Genomic DNA, 23,094 nt, shown 5'->3' on the forward strand with positions numbered 1-23,094 from the left:
GTGTGTGTACGAATATGTGCATATGGCCTGAATATCAAAAGCAGCCGTGTACGAGCCCCCGGGTGGCTCAGAGCAGGTCTCAGAGCTCTGACTTGATGAGGGACTCTGTAAGTCTCTTTGCTGTGGTGACTTCTTCCTCGTCTTCCTCTTCCTTATCATCTGCATGCAGGAGCAGGGGTGGATATGTGCATGGGGTTGTGAGGTTGGGATAATGCGTGGGGGGGGTATAGGCGCCACGAGGGATGACCAGGGTAACGTTACGGTCTGTGCCGCAATCTGCGTCACAGCTTTCGTAATTTTATTCTCAGAGTAATGAGGCCTCTGTCTTGAGCTGTGAGAAGAGTTTGGAAGTGGGGAAGGGAGGAAAAGACAGGGAGATGCAATAAATCAGCATATAAAATAAGGAGGTAATGATGGTAGCGGATGGGAGGGGGAGCAGGGCGACAGGTCTCGGCGGGTATTTCAACCAACCGCTTGTCAAAAGTGAGGCGGCGGCGGCGGCAGAGTGCGTGACAGCTCTGACAAGAGTTTGCGGAGGTCCTTCAGCGTTTCTCTTTTGTGTGACAAGGGGAGGCGGGTGGGGAGGGCTGTTTCGGCAGCTCAAGACAGCCGAGGTCGCGGGAGCGGTTTCTAGTGGGTCGCATTAACGCCGACCTGCCTGTCATGACTCATGAAGTTTTGCTGAAAGAAGACAGACGAGGAAGATAAAAAGGCATGTTTCGAGCGGTCACGGAAGGCGAAGCAGGCGAAAGGTGAATTAGCTCTACATGTAACCCAACATGTACTTACTCCTGTGGAAGGACGTGAATCTTATTACCTCCTGCGTGTAGTTCAGGGCTGCTGTGTGAAGAATGGAGCTTACCATCAGAGTAGATGGTATAAGCGGCCAACGGCGGCTGGTGCTGAGCCTATGCAGTCATCTTTAATCCATTTATCAGCCTGTAAGCACATAACTTATTCCACTCCCTCTGATCTGACAGTTTGAGACTATCTGTCCAATCTGAGTTTTCTGTTGCAAGACTAAAACAACTTTTGAACTTACACGTTCCACCAAAACATGTTCCTTCACGAGGCTATTTTGCAAGAGGCACAGTGGCTTCGTCCGTCGCTTAGCACCGCCCAAGACGATTCTGATCGGTTTACAGAAATGCCAATAAACCAGAGCACGTTTTTTTCTCCCATCCAGAAATGCTATGTGGACTTGCCAGACTATAGTTTACCCACATCAAGCAAGATTGATTTCTATACTGAAGGATGATGAATGGAGACCAATGACAAAAAAAAAGTCATGCATGCGTTGAACGGTCAACATAATGTTAATTACACATGGCTTGTTTAAGATTTGTTAGGACAATGCACATTAATCAACATTATCTGTAAATGGGCCAGTGTTATAGCCAGACGGCTAATTTTCAACCGTAGTCCTAGTTACCTAGCATGCATGTCTTTATGGTGGGAGGAAACCAACGGAAACATGGGGAAAGCATGCCTCATAGGCGTAATTTACAGGGGGGATGGGGGGGTTACAACCCCCCCAATAATCAAAACTGGCCAGTGCAACCCACCCCAAAAAGCTATTATAATTCACCAAAATGCAGAAAATGGCATGTTTGACACTTAAAATTTCAACCCCCACCAATGTTGAACCCAAAGTTGCGCGCAAACTCCAAACACAGAAAGGCCTTACCAGGACCTGGGGATCGAACTCTGCAGTGCTAACTTGCTGTGAGGCAACAGTGCTAACCACTGAGCCACCGTGCTGCCAGATATTTGTTCTAAATGAGTGAAACCTTGTGAAACACACTGGTATGGCCCTATAACAAACAGGTATTAGCCTGTAACTCCTCCATCACCCAAACCAGCTCGCTCAAAGCCCTTCCTTTCATTTATTTTGCCTCATTGCTCAGTGGAACATTTGTTTCTTGGCATGGTCCCCATTTGCTTTTGTCTTCCTGCAGCCTTTTCAACCCAGCCTCACAAACCGATTCTCCCGACCAATTGTCAGTAATAAGAGTTCAGCAGATTCAGCCATGAATATGCATATTAATCTCTCACCACAGCACATTGCTAGAAACAGTCCACCAAAAAAAAAGTTTTCATCCAATTATACTTCTAAATCAGCAATAATTACATCCCTATACATCATCTGCATATTTCAATTAATATTCAAATCTTGTATAGGGTTTTGCATGCAAATGTATAATATATTCAGGATTAGGTATATTACAATTAAATCTATCTCTATCCAGCCTCTACCTTGCTTCTCCTTAATAAGCTGTGTTCCCTGGTAATGTTCCTGAACTTATTGTAATGCAATATGCTCAGGCACAAGAATCACACATCCTTAATATTATTTCTCGCAATTAACATGGAGCCCGAAAAATACAAAGGGCCTCCTTCGTTAATTTGCACAGACACTCACATATAATGCAAAACAGAAAGGGGAGTAAACAGGTCTGTGTCTGACTTCCACACACATGCGCGAGTCAGTCAAGTGTTGCAAATCTAATTTAAATATATGAATGTTTTGCTTTGTCGATTTCCCTGAACTTGACTCGGCCGCATCACGTCTCCGTCGAATAGGAAATGATGCTGCTTAGTATTGTTGCCCAGCAGTCGGAGGAGGGATTGTGAAAAAAGGTGCTGTAAGACATTTGTCAATACTTTGTGCATTCGCTATCCGTCCAATTTATATGTCCTATACCGTGAAAGCTCAGGAGACTTCAATTAGACAAGTACCTGTGTCGGCTTGCTCTGGTCTACAGCTCCCAGGAGCCCCTTTTGCTCTCATATTGAATCATGGAGAGACAGTAAATATTCCAGTGGAAGGCAGGATCTATAAAGTCTCTACCATAAACTAGAGAGGGGCCTTTGTAACATCCAAATAATAGCAGTAAATAAAGAGCTTACACCTGTACGGTGAAGGCCGAGTCCTCTGGCGGCACCCTGATAGGATGTTCTCTGCCGGCCCGCAGACGGCTGTAAACGCCCCGAGTAAAGAACCGTGAGCACTGTTAATGGATAGGTTTATTTTTAAAGCGTGCCATCTGCCATCAATCACCCAGAAGTATTGGGTAGCGGGGAAGCAAGTTAGCTTAAATTCCCCCTCTTCGTTCTCCTTCTTTCCTCTTCCTTCCCTCGCCAGGAGCCCGATAAAGATTGCAAGGGGGTTGGGGGGGAGAGATGTAGTGGAGGGCGGCAGCGCCGGTACACCGGATCCCTGAGAGAATAAAGCATCAAACCCACTCAGCAGCACCACTAACAATAATAAAAAATGCCTCGGCTTAAAGGTGACATTCCCAATTTACGATTATTTGTGTCTATAAAGTGTGTTCCTCGCCTCCTGACTCCTTCGCGCCCTCCCTTACAAGAACAATGCATTAAGTAAGGGGGGGTTAGAGGGTGCCGAGGGTAAATGGAAATTCTATCCATTTTACTAAACCGACAGGCTCCCACTATACCTGAGACTTTCAATTTTGCCGGCGTGACCTCCAAGGAGACATTTCTGTCTCCTCTCTGTCTACCTTCGCCTCATTCAATTCCCTGTTTGCTCTGACCGGCCCCTGCGAGCACCCGGGGGCCCGCAAAGCCGTTATGGATGAGCTCCGAGGCAATTCTGAAATAGAGAGAGAGGAGAGGAGCGTAGATCTCCGCTTGCCCTCGAAAAGATTTACTTCAGGGGTGTAAGATGGATGAAATCAGCCCCTTGTATCTCTTTTAGTGATTGTTTTTTTTCTTCCGTTCTTTCTGCCCTTTTTTCATGTAAAAGCAGGATGTTCCATCGGATGGGAAATGTGATGGATTAGGAGAGCCAAGATCACAAAACTACCAGCGAAGGTGGAGATGTGTGTGTTAACCTGAGTAATGCTGTGATCCAGGCCAGCTGAGACGGCCGCGTGTCTCTCCCAAAACACCTATACAACGCCAAGACTGAACGAATCAGATTGACTTCATTTGTCCAGCGCGTCATAGGTTGCGGAGAAATACTGACAAATGCAAGATGGTAACAGAGATGGACAAAATATTTCATGCGGCGATATAGCCAGCTGTCGTTGGGCCTTCCGTTTGATCTCGGCGGTATGTCATTTTGTCCACAGCTACTTTGATGAATCTTTATTTCCTTTGCCTTTACTGTGCAATAAACCTGCCGAGGAGTAACCTAAAATATCTGGATTTAAGTAGAGATGTTCTGATACCGATACCAGTATCGGAAAAGCCTCCGATACCGCATAAAATGCTGGTATCTGTATCGGAAAGTACGGGAGTTTATGCACCGATCAGATACCACGTAATTTAGCCCCGAAGAAAAATCGACTTCAAAGTAGTTTATTTATGTTCTTTTTGCCGTTATGACTCACTTTCAAAGTGGATAGTAAAAGAAAGTTCCATTCATTTTTTGTGTTTGATCATGTTTCACAGAGAGTTTAACCTGAGCCAGACCAAACAACAATGATAGCAATCCTATCACATCCATACAGGGATAGTAGAATACAGCTGTTCAACATAGTGAAATATAGGCTATGCATTTTTTTAACACGCTCGATCGGTTCTCTGTATCATCAAAGTTCAGGTATTGGAATCGGAATCGGGAAGCGAAAAATGGGATCGGACCATCTCTAGATTTAAGAGTTGAAGAGGATAGAGTATTGGTGCAGTTTCAGAGGCGTATTCTTTTTCAACCAATTGTGGAGGAAATATAAAAATCTTAAGTGAAAGTAGCAATACCAAAATGTGAAAATGCTCAATGTCATTGATCATGTAGTTGCAACGTCCCCGGTTTTGAGTACAGTTGGGGACAGTTGCCGTACATCAATTCCCTTTCCTATTTGTCTGTAAATAAAATATAATTAAAGGTGCTGTAGGGAGGATTGTGAAGATCCAGGACTTGGCCAAAAAATTTGAACATCAACAACTTCTCTTCCCTCCCCCCTTTCCACTAAAGCCCAAAACGGTCTTGTAAGCATCTCCCCCCACAAGGGAGAATGAATGTGTGTGCATGAGCAGTGATTGACACGCAGTCAGAGGGGAAAAGTCAAATATCTTTGACTGTATTATTGCATGTCTCATATAGTCTTCTCACTTACAGTTTTGTTGACAAAAATGCCAAAGAAAATGCCAAAAACATTTGGAAAAAGCATCAAAAATTTTGAAAAAAAACGTGAAAATTGACAAAAATTAGGTGGGCCAAAATGTATTGTGAACCTAAATGTATATGGGGGCCGGATCAAAATTAGCAAGGGGCTGGATTTGGCCCACCGGCCTTGAGTTTGACACGTGTGCAATACAGTCTTGAAGGAACAGAATACTAAATATTTAAATTACTGGATATTTAAGATCAGCTGATCTTAAAGTAACAGTATTGGCATTGACTTGCAAAAAACCCATTAGTATTTCAGTATCAAGCCACACAGAGGCCGGTAACTGAGACGAGTATTTTGAAGGAAGCCATGATTTGCTGTAAAAGGCCAGTTGCGGCTGCATTCAGTGACATGTTTAATTGTTCAAAAGCTATTAAGGTCTACCACGCTATCCATCATTCAATTTGTCATGGAAATCAACCGAAGCTCAAATGGTTCAAATTAGATGTTCTGCCAATAACGCACCCTGGCAAAGTAACAAAAACAACGTCCAGAGAGAAAGCAAAGCGAGCCCGTCGGCGGCAGAACCTTTATCAGTACGCAGATCAGCTACAGGAGTGCAGTCTCGGCTGCTGAAGGGAAAGCGCCTGGACAGGAAACAGACATTACTTTTGCTTCGCTCTCCATCGCAGGGAGGTGATGGCACATAAAGTATTCCCGTGAAGGATGGCGGGAGAGAGGAAGCCGCCTGAGACGCGGCCAAGTTACTATTGAGTTATGGACATTTTCAGCAAAGAGCCTTCAAGTGCGGCACTCCTCAAAGTGACTGAGCATACACTTAGCGCAGACAATATAAATGGAATTGTCGACGTTACTATTTCCTCATTCATTTTTTTTTTTTTCTCTTCCTGTTAAATCTCTTATTCTCTTTTATGCCTCTGAAGCATATGAAGAATGGCTCAAAACACATGTAGAGTATTAGATATACATACTACTACTGCACGGCGAGGGCAAAACATGTAAGGTATAAATGAAATTGTATGAAGCTTATTTAACCGTCTGTCATGATTGGAGCGCTGGGATCATAAGTGCATTTCAGTGACAAGCGTGACACGATGTAGCAGATGAATTATTAAAGAAAGTCACATCACATCAGAGGGTTGAAAAGAATAGTTGTTTGGCAGTTTGTAGCCAAAACTTTGTTCTGTCCTCTGCGAACGGAGGGATACTGTATGTGATGGACAATGTTGTTGGAGATAACGGGATGTTGATTTTGGCGTCTGTAAGTCGCCAACCGCTGCATCACTGATGGTGCTATAACCGTGGCTAATTGTATGTCTAAACCCTCTTTGGGGATGAGCGGCGCGGTGGGAATAGAGCGGCTCTGGCGTTGACAGTGATGGTTCATGGGATGACAAACAAACGCCACAGAGGATCAATGTGAAGAGGTCCATCTTCAAAACACTAGAGAGACGGGAAACGACAAAACTGATCTTCCGTGACAAGTGCCCATGTCTTCTCAGAGAATTCAGCGGGGGTGCTTCTGTGTTTAGGGGATATTGTTTTGCACTGCAAGGGGATGATAAAAGAGTTTTTGCTCTATAATAACTATATGAAGAAAAGAAAAAAGACTAACTTTTGACAAGATGTTTTTTTGGAGGATAACGTTAAAGTTTGGGTTATTGGGTCCTATGATTAAAGTTTATTTCTATATTTAGGATATAATAAATACTGAACTCAGTGGTTGGGAATACTGCTTCTGTAAAGGAGCATGGAGGATGATAACTTAAAGGAAGTTAAAGCAACCCGTGCTGGACAGACCAGTGGCGTAGGCAGAAATTGTAATTTGGGCGGGCCATTACAAAAGTGAATGGAAAAAAAAAGACTAGTAAAAATTAGAAGTAGCAAAAAGGACAAACATAGACAAACTGACAAAACAGCAACAACGTTACCTTCCAACATACTGCATTCCAACGGCAATAACAGCAAAACACTGCCTATACAACATGCTCAACCAACAAAGCTCAGTCTTAAAGGCTGTACACAGTATGGACAAAAACCTGTCTATTATAACCCACACAGGCTAAAATATATTTGCACAGGCAGAACCAACAGCATCGGCTCTACACAGCACTCAGGAGGCTTCCTAATTGTCTCAACAGTTTTGTTTTAATTAGAAGAGAAGACGCATTAAACACACACAACTAGTTCTGCTACCATTTTTTGTTTTTTACATACATTTGAATATTTTTCATAACAAAACATATTTTGATAAAACTTGGCCGGGCCAGTGAGTAACACAATATATTAAGAAGCACTCCCTCTAAAAAAAAAAAAAGAACCTATAAGAAGCAGGAAGGAGGGAGCTGCACACTTAAATAAAAATATGATACCTTATTTCCCTTTATAGATCTATAAATACACATTGAAGCACATATCTAAGCATGTAGCTTTCAGTCTGAATGAGAGAAACAGTAGTGGTAAAGTAAAAAAAAAAATGGAGGTATATTTTGTAAATAATAATGTACAGTGTATAGGATCAAAATAGAAATCACTGAACGGAAAAACATTTTGGTGCATATATATGTAAATTGGAAAAAGTTGACATGAACTATAATGCATCCTATCAACATATCATGCATACATTTCACACGGAAAGTCCCGGAACGTTTTATTCTAATGGATCAAAATATGATGTTACAAGCTTGCATGAGAGCGTGTTGCTCTTTTCTTCACAGGGCATTCAGAAACAGTTTAATTTTCAAACATTGTCAGATAAGGAAAGATGCAATACAACTTGGACGTGCTGAAAATAAAATGAATTCAAAACATTTGAGATCAGTTTTCAGACTCTGTGCATCACACTCTCCCTGAGGCCCAGACAATGTGCATAAACCTGTTGGATGTGTGTTTTTCCAGTTACAATTACTTTAAACTAAGACTAATCACTGGACAAATGAGTGACTGTACCACCGAGTCCAATTACTGGGGGAAAAATGGCTGCTTTGTGCCATTCGCTGATTACATCAATAAGATTCTCCACGGTAGAGGCCATCATTACATCAGTTTGAGCAGTAATTTTACTCATTTATATGGATTTCATAATGTAATATTTCCAGCAAAGTAAACATTTAGATACGTGGTGAGAAAAAAACAAACGCATGCATATGAAAGTAAGAGAAAATATGAAGTTTCTCACTGAACCAAATTGGCAATCTCCATCCTTCTACCCCATGGTCATAATGAAATTGCGTTAGCAATGGTTGAAATGAATGACATAATTCTATGTACACACAATTAAAGGAGAAGGCCACGGTCGCACATTCAGCTCAGAGTTAGTTTCTGATAGCACAAAGCAAAAACCAAAACCTATAAATAATGAATATGTCCATAATTATTCCGTCTCAGATTTGCATAATTATTGTTTTTGTTTTTTTCCTTCTTCTTCTTGGAAGCATCAGCTAACATTGCAATCCTTTCTTTGTTTTCAAAGAGAGGCAGCCATACCTTCCTGCAAAGTGCACATATGAATGGGAATAAATTGGCATTATAAGGAGACGTTCTTCATGCATAACTAATACGGTGGTCAGTGTGACACAGTGCTATTGCTGCAAATGTACCACTATTGGTCTAAATGAATGTTCCTGTTGTGTTGGTAGAGCTCAGCAGCTGTGGATGCCAGACTTTGTACTGTTTTTGCTAAAATACTTTAAATCTTAACTCATATATGAAAAATGAAGGAGGCTTTAAGCAAAACTGATACATCGCCGCTGGTGGCAACAGTTTTTATTCCTTGCTTTAAGATAAGATGAAACAATTGAATATTGTAACTAAGTACATTTACTCCAGTACTGTACTTCAGTCCAAATGTTGAGGTACTTGTACTTTACTTGAGTCTTTTCTTTTCATGCCACTTTCTACTTCTACTCTGCTACATTTCAGAGAGAAATATTGTATTTTTCACTCCACTACATTTATCTGTTACAGCTTTAGTTACTAGTTTACTTTACAGTATTCATGTATTTCTCTAAATAATTTGTATATGCGACAGGAAGACGTTTGCTAAATAAGTTTGTGGTGTCTTAATCCCATGTGGGATGGGCCAAAATGTTTGGCATGACACAGAAATAAACTATAACTAACTAACTAACTAACTACTTTACACATTAAGATTTTTGAACACAAAACACATGTAGTTTATTAAAATACTGTAGCGACCCTGCAGGACTAATATGGGACTCTTGGGGTGTTCATTGGGGGAAGATGTTGCCCTAGTTCAGCTGATTGGTCAGGTTTAGAAAGGGGGAGGGGAACGAGAAGGCGGTATAAGCGGCAGAGGGCGAGAGAGAGGTGCTAACGTTACACGAGGACGCTAACTAGCTATCTTTATTCTAAATGAAACAAGCCAACAATATAACGGCTACAAGTCCAGCTGAGATGATGAGACCATTAAAGACACAACTGGTTGGATCCTTTACACTTTCTAAAATGGGAGAATTTTTCTGCATTACCTTTTAGTTTTAATACTTTAACTACATTTTCCTGATGATATCTTACCATTTTCAACGCAGGACTTTTCCTTGTAACAGAGTATTTTTACAGTGTGGTATTAGTACTTTCACTTAAGTAAAGGATCTGAATACTTCTTCCACCGCTGGTACCGGTATCAATTTTTTTTTAATGATACCCAGCCCCATTGTTCATATCTAATTTTGGATCAAAACTCCTCATTACTCTTATGAATCTGTTCAGTGTTTGTTGAATGAGCCTGGACCACGGCCAAAGTGGCCTGTTAGCTGCTCTCCAGCGACGCTCGAAGCTGTGTATAACCAAAGAAAACATTAGCCAGGTGACTTATCATGGAAGTCTGTGGCTGACCTTTTAATGCGCCTGTCATTGATTGCATAGCGTGGTACACTCAGTCCATCCCAAGGTGATAGATTATTCAATTAACTATTGACCTTTCCCGTGGACTCATTTGTCGATGGAAATGCTTTTATGACAGCAGTGCATTTAGAAACCAAAGGATGCTGAGTTTTGATTTTGGGATTTACTGTGCGCCGTATGGCTTTGCCCCTCCGTCCCCCCCCCCCCCCCCTCTTTCCCATGTTGACTTTTTGATTTACATTGTTGTATTATGAAGTTTGGCTCCGGCGTCACTCCTGTGGTGGATGGCAACAGTCGACACGCGGGGAGAAGCGTTCCCCATGTCTTGGCAGGCCGGCTGGATTTATATTACCTACTTCTCCTTTATTCAGACATATTTCATGACCCAATGCAGCTTGTTATTGTAGCCGTGAGCTATTTGTTAAAGTCGAGAGATGTGCATTTGTATTTGGTCCCCACTTCAGAAAAGTGTAGCAGTGAATCAGCACCTGCGAGGTGCCCATTTGGCACTGCGAGTGTTGTCCTCATTTCAGTTTTTCTGCTGTGGCGTAGATTACTCAGAGCACAGACTCAGATGACGGCATTCACATTATGTCTTTCATCCAGCTGGTGCTTCTCATTGTCAGAAACCTGCAGTTAAGCAGGGCAAGAGTCAGATGTAGTACTTTTATATCTTTAGAGACAAAAACCCTTTAGGTTGGAGGCTCTTGATATTTTTTTGCAGGCACCATTTGCAGTGATCAATTCAATGCAACACAGTTTATCTAATCAGCAAGAAGCAAGCCATTCTCGCTCCAACTCGTCAAATCCTGATGCTTGGTCAGTGGCTCTCAGCCTCAGATACCGACACAAAAAAGACCCTTTAGCGTCTGTATGGAACGCACGGGGCAGAGCAGCAGCTCGACTGCGGTGCTGTAAGATGACATAGTATTAACAGCGACAACGGTAGTGTGTCACTGAATAGACATTTTATAACCCCACCCACGATCTTTTCCTAAACCTGTCTCTTCTTGTGCAACATGTCAGTGAAACGTACGTCCTGACCGAGAGTGTCAAAAAGTGACGCCAAGAGTCCCGACCCAGAGCCTCAAAAAAAGGACGCTAAAGGAGACTTTTTGCGTCACTAACAAACACCAAAGGCACCTGACCAAGGGTTGCTTTTTGACACGATGGGCGTGAGAATGTGTTGAGAAGTTACCATTTGGAATCAATGCATTGATTGCGACATCTGTTCACTATCTACTATTATTACCTACTACTATTAACCAACTAAGCAACATTCCAGGGCAACTTCACTTCCTGCTCCGGACCTGGAATGAGAAACATGTCAATATACAACTGACTTTGTAATCTGTTGTGTGTCTGTTTGAAAGTAGCATCATATTCTTTATCACCCCATCTCTGTCATCTAAGGCACAACACAATTCACTTGTAATGAAAGTGTTTACAAACCTGATTTGACTGTGGATAATTTCGAAGCAACATGACAGGTCAACATATCTGCCAGCATCAACAGCAAACAGCAAAATATGGAGTAGAAATGATCAGAGCGTGAGGTTGCCATGGTATCGCTGCGTCATGTGTTGAGACATCTGTTGGGGTAATGTTGCCCTAAAGTTGTTCAATCACTTACTACACATCCACTTTCTGTAAAAAAAAAACCAAAAAGAAATGTTTTTATTTCTTCTTTTTTTGCAATCAGGAATTTAGGAGGCATTATTCATTTCAAATTAATAAGAGCATAACTTTGTGTATTTGTAAACTTTATAGTTAGGATGCATTCAAAAGCAACATGCGCCTTAATTTTAGGATCCTAAACTCAAGGTACAAGAACCCTTAAAAGGTTGTGTCAAAAGACAATTCATCATGTTTGCAGTACTGTGATTTTTTTGTACTTGCATATTTGTTTTGTCTTACTCACGACTCAAGGACTGGATGGAGAACAGAAGGCTTTTGTCGGGTTGCTAATTAGGCGCTAACACATTAGTTAAAGATTGGAAGTGCCCAAAAAGATAGCTTTATGAAATGTTTGGGAAACAAAGGGTTTGGGTTTATTTGACTAACCCTAACCCTTTGACTAAACGGTACCTATAATGGCGTGAAGCAGCCGCTCTCAGCCGTGTCCTATTAAGGCCTGACAGACTTCAGATTTCCATCTCAGCCAAAAGCCGTCAGCGGCTAATTTCCCCCGATTCGCTCTTCCTCTGGTGGAAGGTGTGCTAATCAGTCAAATCAGCTGCTGTCGTGTTGAGTTGAATTGAAAAGCTGCAGACCCAGTCGACGCTCTCGCTGTTCTCTCCTCCCAGGCAGCGGTACCCCACCCATCTGCCACGTGCACGTAGTTAAAACAAACGGTACGAGTTAGCTGTGGATCCTCCTCGCCTCAGGTTAAAAACCCAGTCATGACTTGATGCTGCATGACATGTCTAGCCGGCGCCAGTTTAAGGACCCACTTCCTCCCTCCTCCTCTGCCCGTACTCATTGTTGTTAAAGAGGATGTGACAAAGAGCGATATCGGTAGAATGAATATTTAATACACCCTCCCTCCCCTGACTTATTCATGTTCTCCGGGCGTATCTGCCTTGCACATCCCTGCTCTCTATACCTGTCACATTCCCTCTCGCCAAAGACACATGGAGTCATCGTGGCCCAAGTCATAACTTCACTTTCAGCCAGGGAAGTAGTAGAGGAAAGACATCTTGATCAAGCAGTCCTTTAGAAAATGATGTAGGCTTGCAAGAGAGGTGATAGATATCTGTTATCTGGTACACCTCTTAAATATCATCCTCCCCTTTAACAGTTTTGACAGCAACTGCTTTCCCCCTTGTCAGAGCCAATTGGTTGAGGGATCGAGGCATTGGAACATCTACAGGAGCAACTGGAATACCGCAATTATCGACAAAGGAGGGAAAGGGGGGGTGGTGTGGGAGGGGGTATCTGTTAGTGATGTTTGATGTGATTTATCCGACAGCGCCGGGAGTGCATTTAAACGGGGGCCCCGGTGACGCGCTGACATTGACTGAGTCGTGTTATCAATTGGACTCCTCGGAGCGCGAGTGGCTGAGAAAGCTGCTGTCAGGATCTGAGTGACGGTTCATCATAACTACCTCATTTGACCTCCCCTTCCCCCTTCCTGGTGAGAGAAGAGAGAAGGAGAAGGAAAGAAGGGAAGATGAGACAGATCTGAGGAGGGAGAGGCAGATAAATCACCTCAGCTTACACAGAATCAGGCTTCTACTCAACTGGAATCACTCGCTGGAGGAGTAAAGTAAAGCTCTGGTGTTTCCGAGCCCCTAAACCGGAGACATTTGGAAACACTTCTGACCCGTTTTGGTTTGGAATCTGCGGGGTTGTGCAAACGGAGACCTTTGGCAACACCGACACTGACACCAACGTTTCTCCTCCTGATTGGCTCTTATCGGTCACAACGTCTCGTTCTCTGAGACTAAGCTACCAATGTTACCATGGCAACTACAAGCAACAGGCGGAGTCTATACGCTGTCTCCTGTTTGTGCCCAGTATACCAGACTGTTGATGAGATATGAGGTTTGGGCCTGTTGGTTTAAACAGAGATTAGTTCTCCTACTGGAGCTAAAAACACTTGTGTGCATGGAGATCACTTTTGGCTCAAATATCTAAAAAACAAAAACGTAGCGATGTGAATGTAGCCTCAGTCGCCAGATCTTTGCCCGTTCAAAACTCCCCCAATCTGAGGACCTGTAGAATACTTCACTTTAAAGTAGAATGTGTCATTTTCGCTGCTTACATAAGCACTTTTTTCCCTTTAAAACAGACAGTATGCTGAGGATGATTTCACTCTGGGAAGGCCCGGCTGCTGACAGATGAGAGCTGTTTTAAAGCTTAGCAAACTAAATGGCCTTTCAATGACTTTCTGCACACCAAATTTATTAAAGTTATTCTTTATTTTTGCACTGGTTCAGAATGTTTTTGGAGCAAACGATGCATTTACTGTATAGCTCCTCCAGGCATGAAGCATCTTGGGGAAGAAATCTTTTTAGTTGGATTGGAATAAAAAACACTATATTTCCTGTTCTAGCATCCTTTGCCTTTCTTAGAGCCCTCGCATATAAACAAGTGTTTTTACATTTTCAAATATCTCAAGAAAATAAAGTTGATACTCAAATTTAGATGCTTTAGTGACTCTTAGACCCCTGAAACATATTTATAACAGTGTATCTTTATATCTGTGTTTCATCTCCTTACTTTGATGCCCTGTGCGAAAGCTTTAGTAAAGAAAATAAACATGAAACAAAGTCCACTGAATTTTGGTCAGATTTAACAAAAAGCTGATCTAGTTAGAGCTGGGCAATATATCAATATTATATCACTGTAACTGTTCTATTATTTGCCTTCACACACTTAGTCATTATATCCACATTACTGATGATTATTTATAAAAAAGTCTCCAATAGTCAACACTGCAATATCGTTGCAGTATCGATATCGAGGTATTTGGTCAAAAAATATCGTGATATTTGATTTTCTCCATATCGCCCAGCCCTAGATCCAGTACATTCAAGTTGCATCAAGTCTGATTTCATTGTTGAACAGCTCAGAACGACAACGCAATAAACTGTAAAAGCAAGACAGAAAGTAAATCGCTAAATCAAACAGCACAAAACCAATATAATGTGGAGTGATTAGTCACTGTGTGCAGAGTACCACAGAAAAAAACACATGCAGTATTGTCGTCATCAGACAACATCTGTGTGCTGGTCAATAATTCACCAATGTGAGCCGGTGTTTCGGTGTAAGTTTTGAAAACAAGGATAGGTTGCACTTATCCCGACCTGGAGTCATGAGAAGGGTTATGGAGCCTCATTAACAATGCATGAGAGCCGCATTCTGAATCCCCACCAAGGTTCATGCATGTTTTAAAGAAAAATACTTTGCAGAGAGAGGGGTGGCTAACTGTGTTTTGTCTAAAAATAAACAGCCGTATATCTCTTTACTGTTGATCCACCGTAGCCTCGTAAAACTGACACCGACGTGGGTGAGCTGGGAGCGAGGTAGAGCGAGCAACGACTTCTTGATGGATGCGATTATGACTTTGAGCTTTTTGCTTCTCTCTCTTGCACTTCTCCGACACGCATTCTCAAGACACACATGAATATTTGTGTGTATGTATTTGTATTTGAATATTTGACATCTGTAGATTGAGGGTGAAGCCCTCGATCTGACCTTTGATCCTCCTGTTAGATTCTTGTAATGTTGCCAATGCAGGAAGTAAAGCTCATATGACTCTTGCATGCATATTCTCAGAGCAGCTCTCGTCAGCTAATGCCTGAAATAGAAATAGATTTTATGATTTCCCAACTTCTATTCAGAAATATTTATTTGCGCGTACCAGTGTTGTAGTACTCGAGATCGGTCTTGGTCTTAAGAATGTTCTCAAGACCACTTTTTGAAGGTCTTAGATAAAGAGGACGCACAATTTTATTTTCAGACCTGTCAAGACCACAACTGCAGGGATATCACTAAATTGGGCATCAGCAATTTTATGTGTTAACATCATTACTGTGATTGGATGTAAAACATCCTGCTTCAAATGCAACCAATAACTCTTTCTAATTTGAAATGTGTTACTGTTAACCCCCTCTCCCCGCCCCCTTAACACGCACTCCCAAGAAAGTAAATCTCAGAGACAGAAGAAGCAGCTCTGGCTGTCTGGCACTGGTCTTGTCTCGGTCTCAACCCCTTAAAGTTTCGGTCTTGTCTCGGTCTCAACCCCTTAAAGTTTCGGTCTTGTCTCGGTCTCAACCTCTCAAAGTCTCGGTCTTTTCTCCGACTCAACCCTTCAAAGTCTCGGTCTTGTCTCGGTCTCAACCCCTCAAAGTCTCGGTCTCAACCCCTTAAAGTCTCGGTCTTGTCTAGGTCTCAACCCCTCAAGTCTCAGTCTTTAGAGGGGAGCTGCAGTGGAGGATGTCTTAATAAAGTAAAGAGTAGCCTGAATGTCTTGCTGAATGGCAAATTGGCAGAGGCAACTGTACCATGTTCATCCATAATGCTTTCGAGGGTATACACGTTTTATTTTTATTTCTCTGCATAGTAAATATGAGTCCAACAATGATATAGAAGTGTGACGCTAAATTAATGAAGTACACTGTTAAGGAAATGGTATTCCTGATACATCTGTTGTGTCTGCTATTGAAATGTTAGCATGTAAGAAACAGGCTCGTTTCAGCAGCTCTGGATTGAAACTGTAAGTAATAACAGTTTAGGGAGGTTCTGGCTTAGGGGGCCTCTGACCCCTTGGGCCCCCGGGCTTGTGCCTGGCAGGCCTGTCTGGGAATCCATCCATGTTAATCAAACTGTAGCTGCAGTTTTAGTAAATAATATATCATACAAAAACTGTAAGTTGAACTGAGGTTTTGCAAAGCCATCCAATGTCAACGTTGTGTTTGGCTTAGAGAGTTCGTAATATATCCTAATATGCTGATAATTCTGGGAGTTACAAAGTACACAAAATATGACAAAAGTAATGTTTGGAGCTTGTTGGACTATAAAGACAAATGTTTGGTGACAAGACCCTGGTCCCAGCTAAAAGTCACCAAATACAGTGCATGGCTGTCCATGGGAACCATTCCCAAAACTAACCTTGGGAACACCAGGTGTAATAAGAGCCATTTCTTTTAGATGTGATAAAACAATATCAACTTTCAACTGCACTAAATAGCCCACCAGGGACACATGGATGATTTTTATTCCATCAGGCCTGTCCCCAGAAACAAAAATAGGATTTCTTTGACCGACAGAGGGTAGAGTTTCAACATGTAGAAACCAATAATTTGCGAAAAGAGTTATGTTGCAGAAAATGCAAGAATATCCAGCATTCTGGAGAGCTGTGATCTACTTTCCCAGACCCGAATGTGCTGTCCCACCAGTTATTGAGATTTATCAAACAATATATCACGACTCTTTGACTTTGTGTCAACACTCCAAAACTCTGTGGCGGTGCTCGAGCTGTTATGTTGCCGTTCCTGGTTTTAATCATTTTTGGCTGGTTTCCACTTCCTGCCTGAAAAGTGAAACAGCTTAGGAATGTCATTCTTTGAAAAGAAAACAGAGAGGATCCACAGAGGAAGTCCTCCCACAGTCCTCTGGTCACCATGCACGGCTAAACACACACACACACACACACACACACACACACACAAACTGTCACACACACCTCTACTATGATAGACACACAGGCATGTAAGCACACACATTCTCACACCCACACGTAAAACTCTCCCACACAGTCAAACAGGCACATGTGTGCACACACACTGACACACCCAGACTCTCCACACACACACTTTCTCACTTTTAGACACACACTGATTTACTCTCTCGTACACACACAAACACACACACACACACACACACACACACACACACACACACACACACACACACACACACACACACACACACAGGGTTGCAGCAGGGTTTGCTGGGAAACATCAGACACCCAGGGAGGAAGGAGGACAGGCTTTTCCCACATTTAGACTCCATGGATACTTCAGATGTCAGGCTAAAAATAGAGTCAATGTTAAACCAAACCAACAGTGAATGAACTCCAGCAACAAGCCTGTCTGCTCTGCACTGCTACACTTTGGCCCAGCGTCTAAACACCAAAAACACAGCACAATTCTCAGGAAGATTGTTCCCATCTGTCATTTAGACACAAAACCATAGGGAAATAGGGTCCATGTTGTAGAAAACGGAAGTTACGTTTTAAGGGCCTAATATTTCCCAAAATGGACACAAACACACTCGGTTTCTGCATAAGCTGACATGTTCACACTGACAGTCATTTTCATCTGCTGTTACATCAGTGACACAAAACTTGTCACAGTTCTTAATTTGTTTCTTAATATTACGTTTGACCTGATGACAGCTCATCTTTATGATTGGAGGGGGTGGGGGAAAGTTGGTTCATAATTATAATCACACTTAAAGCTGACAAAATCAACACTGCAGGGTGGAGGCTGACTTTTTATATCTTCAAATTAACAGGCATTATTTATGGACATGGAGCACCTTTATTTTTCAGTGTTAGATCAGTGTTAAATTAATATTTTAAGTAGGTAAATTATGCTGTGATGAATTTGAGGGCAAATGGACCAGACATGAATTTAAGGCATTTTCAAGCGTAAAGTCTTGTTGAATCCCCATTTGCTCTATTTGTGGCAAAATGTCAGTTCTCAGTCTGCAATGAGTATCTGTCCCAGAATAGTTTTCTCTTAGATGATTTGCTTATGCCATTTTGTGTGAACATCACCTTAAAATATCAAGAGCATATGCATCTTCATTGTCATGTTTAGTTCCTTTTATGTTCGTACCTTCACTGGTTTGGTGAGATGTTACCTTTCGTGTCTTTTCATCTTTTTTTTGACAGGGTGCAGACAGTGACTCATTCCTATTTTCACACTTCTTTTTTTTTTTTTTTTACAAAAACCCTTGTTTTTTTCCAGCAACACCCTGCCTCATAATCATACTGTGTTTACGTATTTTACACCAGGGACCCGTTCACCACAACCTTTGGGGTTGTGCAAAGTGCCTTGCTCCAGGGCACAATGACAGCAAAGTTTTTGAAGGAGCAGAGCTTTGTCATTTTCCCTCAGCAGGCATTTCATTTCAAAGCGCTGACCTTCCAGTCACAAGCCTGTCTCTGCAACTTTCAGCCACTTTCACATCTGCCATTATGCAAAAATAATCTCATTTCACATTTGCTCACTCTTCCAACTAGCACCAATTGTCTGACCCAGTCACCGTCTCCAAATAAAAACCCGTCTGGCCTTTTTACATGTTCTCCCTGTTGCCTAACTCAGTCCTGTTCCTGGCACCCAGTCAAGTTTAATTTAGTTCAAGTCTGCGTCGTCCCGTATCCGGGCTGAAATCCTGTTAAAACACATAACATGGCAACCAGATATTCACAACGAAGCTGAACCCGTGCACCAAGTGGACAAGATGATTAAAAGAGCAGAGGGCTTGTGCAGAAGGAGTCTAACGGCCGCATTCGAGCAATAACATCAATACTGGCTTCAACAAGCCAAAGCAGCAGAGAGAGCTTGTAGAAAGCCATCAGCGTCATCATTTAGAGTCGTGTGTACACAATATATACACATACAGCTGCTCCTAACCGCCCAGATTCAGGGCTGTGATGATGTCACGTTCAAGTTTCAAGTTAGAGAGTAAGGCTGCGTTTAGACGTCTGCGTGGGCCGTCAGACTCTGCGGCAAAAATGCAGGTCTTTCCATTAATTTTGAATGGGGGTAGTGCGTTTAGGCTGTGGCAGGGGTTGCCGCAAAAAAATATAGCGGGCCCGCGGCGAAAGGTTTAGGAAAGGCATTGTCAGATCTTCTTCCACAGCGCTGCGGAGGAGGGTCTGGCTAGTCCACACAGCATTCCTGGATGGGAGAAAAATGTGCTCTGGTTTATTGGCTTTTTTTTTTTTTTTTTTTAAACCAGTCACAATCGTCTTGGGCGGTGCTAAGCTCCAGACGGAGCCACGGTGCCTCTGCTAAATAGTCTCGGGAAGGAACTTGTTTTGGTGGAACAAGTGTACGTTCAGAAGTAGTTTTAGTCGTGCAACAGAAAACTCAGATTGGACAGATAGTCTAGCTAGCTGTCTGGATTTACCCTGCAGAGATCTGAGGAGCAGTTAACCTTAGTCCTCACAAATCCACCAGAGTTTAGAACGCCAACACAAAGAAAGAGGAAGGGGATGGACTTCCGGAGGAATTTACGGCAGCACCGGAGCAATCCTGGAAATGAAACGTCGTCTATATAGACCAAGACTGACTTAACTTTTGGAGAAACGCAACCTGACGTCACGCTGCGGTGGCCAGTCATGTAACCGGCGATCAGACTTGTCGTTGTGGTTTGAGGCAGTGTGAGAGTCCCGTACAGGAAACAGGAAACATCACTACCTCTATTGCTGCCACAAGAAAGTTTTAAAAACTTTGCGCCGATATTCAAGAGTTTCAATCGGATTTGCATTTTTCATTTGGTATTACTTAACTCGCATAAAAACGTGTGGATGGAAACATGGCTCATGTCTAATCTCCACGTTCCCAAATTCCCACCATTTGTTTGTGTGTTTTCCACAAATCTAAAAAAGAAAGCAGATCTACGTTTTTTTTCTCGACGACCACTCTCCCTGATTGTTTCCTGGTAGGAACCAACCTTCCTCCTCGCGCTCTCTGTCCTGATGCGAGGCGACGCTGGGCTCGTGTGTTTGCTCATTCAGTGTGCAAAACCCCTCTAAATCAGATTTATGTAGTTGCAGACGTCACCTCTGTTCACCGAGTAAAGAGACACCAGAGCGCATTAAGACTTGCCCCAGGGGGGCGGGGAAGATGCGCTGCCCTCACGGGTCACTGAGGATTATTGCAGGAATGATCATTTACGTTTTATTCTGTGTCTAAATATATTAACACACTGGTAACAATAAAAGGCTTCATATTTCCTGTTTTGCCTTCAGTCATAGATGTGAGAAATACTCTGCAGGGATTAAAGAAAATCATGCAATATACTGAGTTATATTGACCTAGAGCACATGTGTCCAACTCAAAGCCCGCGGACCAAATCCGGCCCCTCGCTGATTTGGATCTGGCCCGCATATCAATTTTAGGTTCACAATACATTTTTGGTTACTTTTTCTGAAGTTTTCTTTGCGTCAAAATAAACATTTTTGATGCTTTTTCCAACGTTTTTAGCTCTTTTTTTTGACAATTTTGCTGCTTTTTTCTTAGTGAATTTGAGTTTGACTCCCCTGAATTAAAGAAAAGTACACAATATACTGTGTCCTGGTGGAAATTGCCTCTAAAATATTTGCCCAAAAATATAAAGATTGTCCAATCATCAATTAAAGTGACGTGCTCATTAACTGGTTATGGTATGAAAAGTTTGGAAGTGAAGTCAAAGTAACACATTTCACATATCACTCATAATCACAGTACGCTGTTCCTCTTTTAATTTGCGATTCGATAAACATAATCACCGCCTTCATCTTCTCATGTGTCAGGGGGCCTGAATTGATAGTGTGACAGCACAATCTGAAATTGAAAACGAAGACACCACCACTCTTAAAAAACAGATGATGAATTTAGCTTCCCATATGGCACCGGCATCTGGCATTATCTGAGCGTTGGAGTACGCGGCGGCCGACTCAGCGGAGAGGCCTGCTGCACGGTGACGCCATTGTGCACCACTGTGTTTTTTTTTATTTAAATGCCAAAGATTATCTTTGGCTCCGTGTTGAGATATGTACCTCATTGATGTAACGTTTTACAGATGGTGTAGTAGCTGCTGTGCGTTCAGTGCAGAGAGAGACAGAGAGAGAGAGAGCGAGAGAGAGCAAAGCGCCATAATCTCCTGATGTGTGATGACAGGTAGTCTCAAAGCAAAAAGCCTGTGCACGCCGTACCTGCAGCGCTGCTCAGTTTGACGGGAGATCAGTGGGCTGTCGACTCTGCTAACAGCCGGGGCGTGTAACAAATCCATCGAAAAGGCACAAGAGACAAACACAAACCTCACACGAAAGCATGTGGAGAACATGTAAACACAATGTGTAGTTCACAGAAAAAAAGCAAGCAGACTGATGCAGGTACGTAAGCCTGCAAATGCATTTATAGCACACACAGTTAGGAATACAGTATTAAATCCTTTTGAATCCCCTATCAAATCTACTTAGGGTTAGCTTTAGTTTAGAGCAGGGGTGTCAAACTCAACTTCACTAACGGCCAGACTGGAGAACAAGAATCACGTCCAGGGCCAGACATGTAGAGTGTATTAACATGCTTTTATTTAAGAGAAAAGTCAAATATGTTGACTGTATTATTGCATGTCTCATATAGTCTTCTCCCTTACAGTACCTTAGCCATCATTGAAAAGGTGAAAAAAGCAACAAAAACAGCAGAAAAATGTTTGAAAAAGTGCCAAAAACTTCGGAAAAAGCGTCAAAAACCTGGTAGGCCAAAATTAATTGTGAACCTAAATTGATATGTGGGCCGGATCTAAATCTGCGAGGGGCCTAATTTGTCCTACGGGCCTTTTGAGTTGGACACGTGGTTTAGAGACTATTTCATGGCATCTTTCAAAGATCTTCTTCACTTGCTTTTTACTTGTTGAACACCACTACGCTATACACACACATTCATATTCATGTATCTGTGATGGTTTGTGTCAATCATCCACGATGTTTGGCATCTAGAGAAGGTTGAATTGAAAAGTCAACATACTGAAGTTTTTTTTTTTTTAAAGATTTGATTCTGGAGCATTGATGATCTGGCATTTGGATTCTGTTTGATCATTGTGTTTTTGATTGGTTCAAGTTGGAGTTATGCCTCAGGAAAAGATGCAGGCAAAACAGCAAAGGATGTTAAGAGAGTAACTATGTAACAGTAGCAGAAGCTTGCAGAGGAGCCTACGTGCACATCTCCCAAATGTCAACATGTATGTTTGAAACAGAGATGAAAACACAAACGTGTTGCATGTATACGTATAGAAGAAACAGTCCCAAACCAGCATACAGTGCAACTTCAAGAACAGTGCATGTGCAAGTGTTGCTCCCATGCACAAAAATACATGCATACTGTATGCACGCGTGCTAATCATAGTAAATGCAAAAGGCATGCGCACAGACATCGCCATTAGTTAGCATCCCTGCTCTGACTGCATCTACAGTAGATATCTACATTAAAACTGGACTAATTGTGGTTGAAAAGTGGAGTTTCTTTGATGGACGTTGAAATAGGTCAGTTATATGCAGTGTCGGGGAGTAACTAGTTACATGTAACGCCGTTATGTAGTTTAATTACAAAGTGAAGGTTACTGCAATCTGTTACAGATACTGGGGAAAAAATGTGTAATTAAATTAGTTACCTGTGAAAATGTTCATGATTACATTGGGGGGGTTACATTGAATATTTCCTGTAAAAAAAACTAGGCTATGATATGAATAATATTAATTTTGTCGCTTTGCATGTTTGGGCGAGCTGATTGATTGATCCAACTCCTGTCCAGAGGCGGGTTTGAAGAAAACACAAACATGTTGCGTGCAACCGTATGAAAAGAAAACCCACTCCCCAAAAAGGGGTCAAATTAACCGTTGAGG

At 42.2% G+C, this 23,094-nt stretch overlaps 1 long non-coding RNA gene across 1 annotated transcript; it reads left to right on the forward strand.

The window, feature by feature from the left end:
• The first annotated feature begins 4,541 nt into the window (after positions 1-4,541).
• LOC118494499 lies at positions 4,542-20,590 on the forward strand. Its single transcript, XR_004896661.1, has 3 exons — positions 4,542-4,553; positions 8,636-8,637; positions 20,531-20,590. It is a non-coding gene; the product is annotated as an uncharacterized LOC118494499 (long non-coding RNA).
• The last annotated feature ends 2,504 nt before the right edge of the window (positions 20,591-23,094 follow it).

The sequence above is a fragment of the Sander lucioperca genome, chromosome 24 (genome assembly GCF_008315115.2).
Source record: "Sander lucioperca isolate FBNREF2018 chromosome 24, SLUC_FBN_1.2, whole genome shotgun sequence".
Classification (NCBI taxonomy): domain Eukaryota; kingdom Metazoa; phylum Chordata; class Actinopteri; order Perciformes; family Percidae; genus Sander; species Sander lucioperca.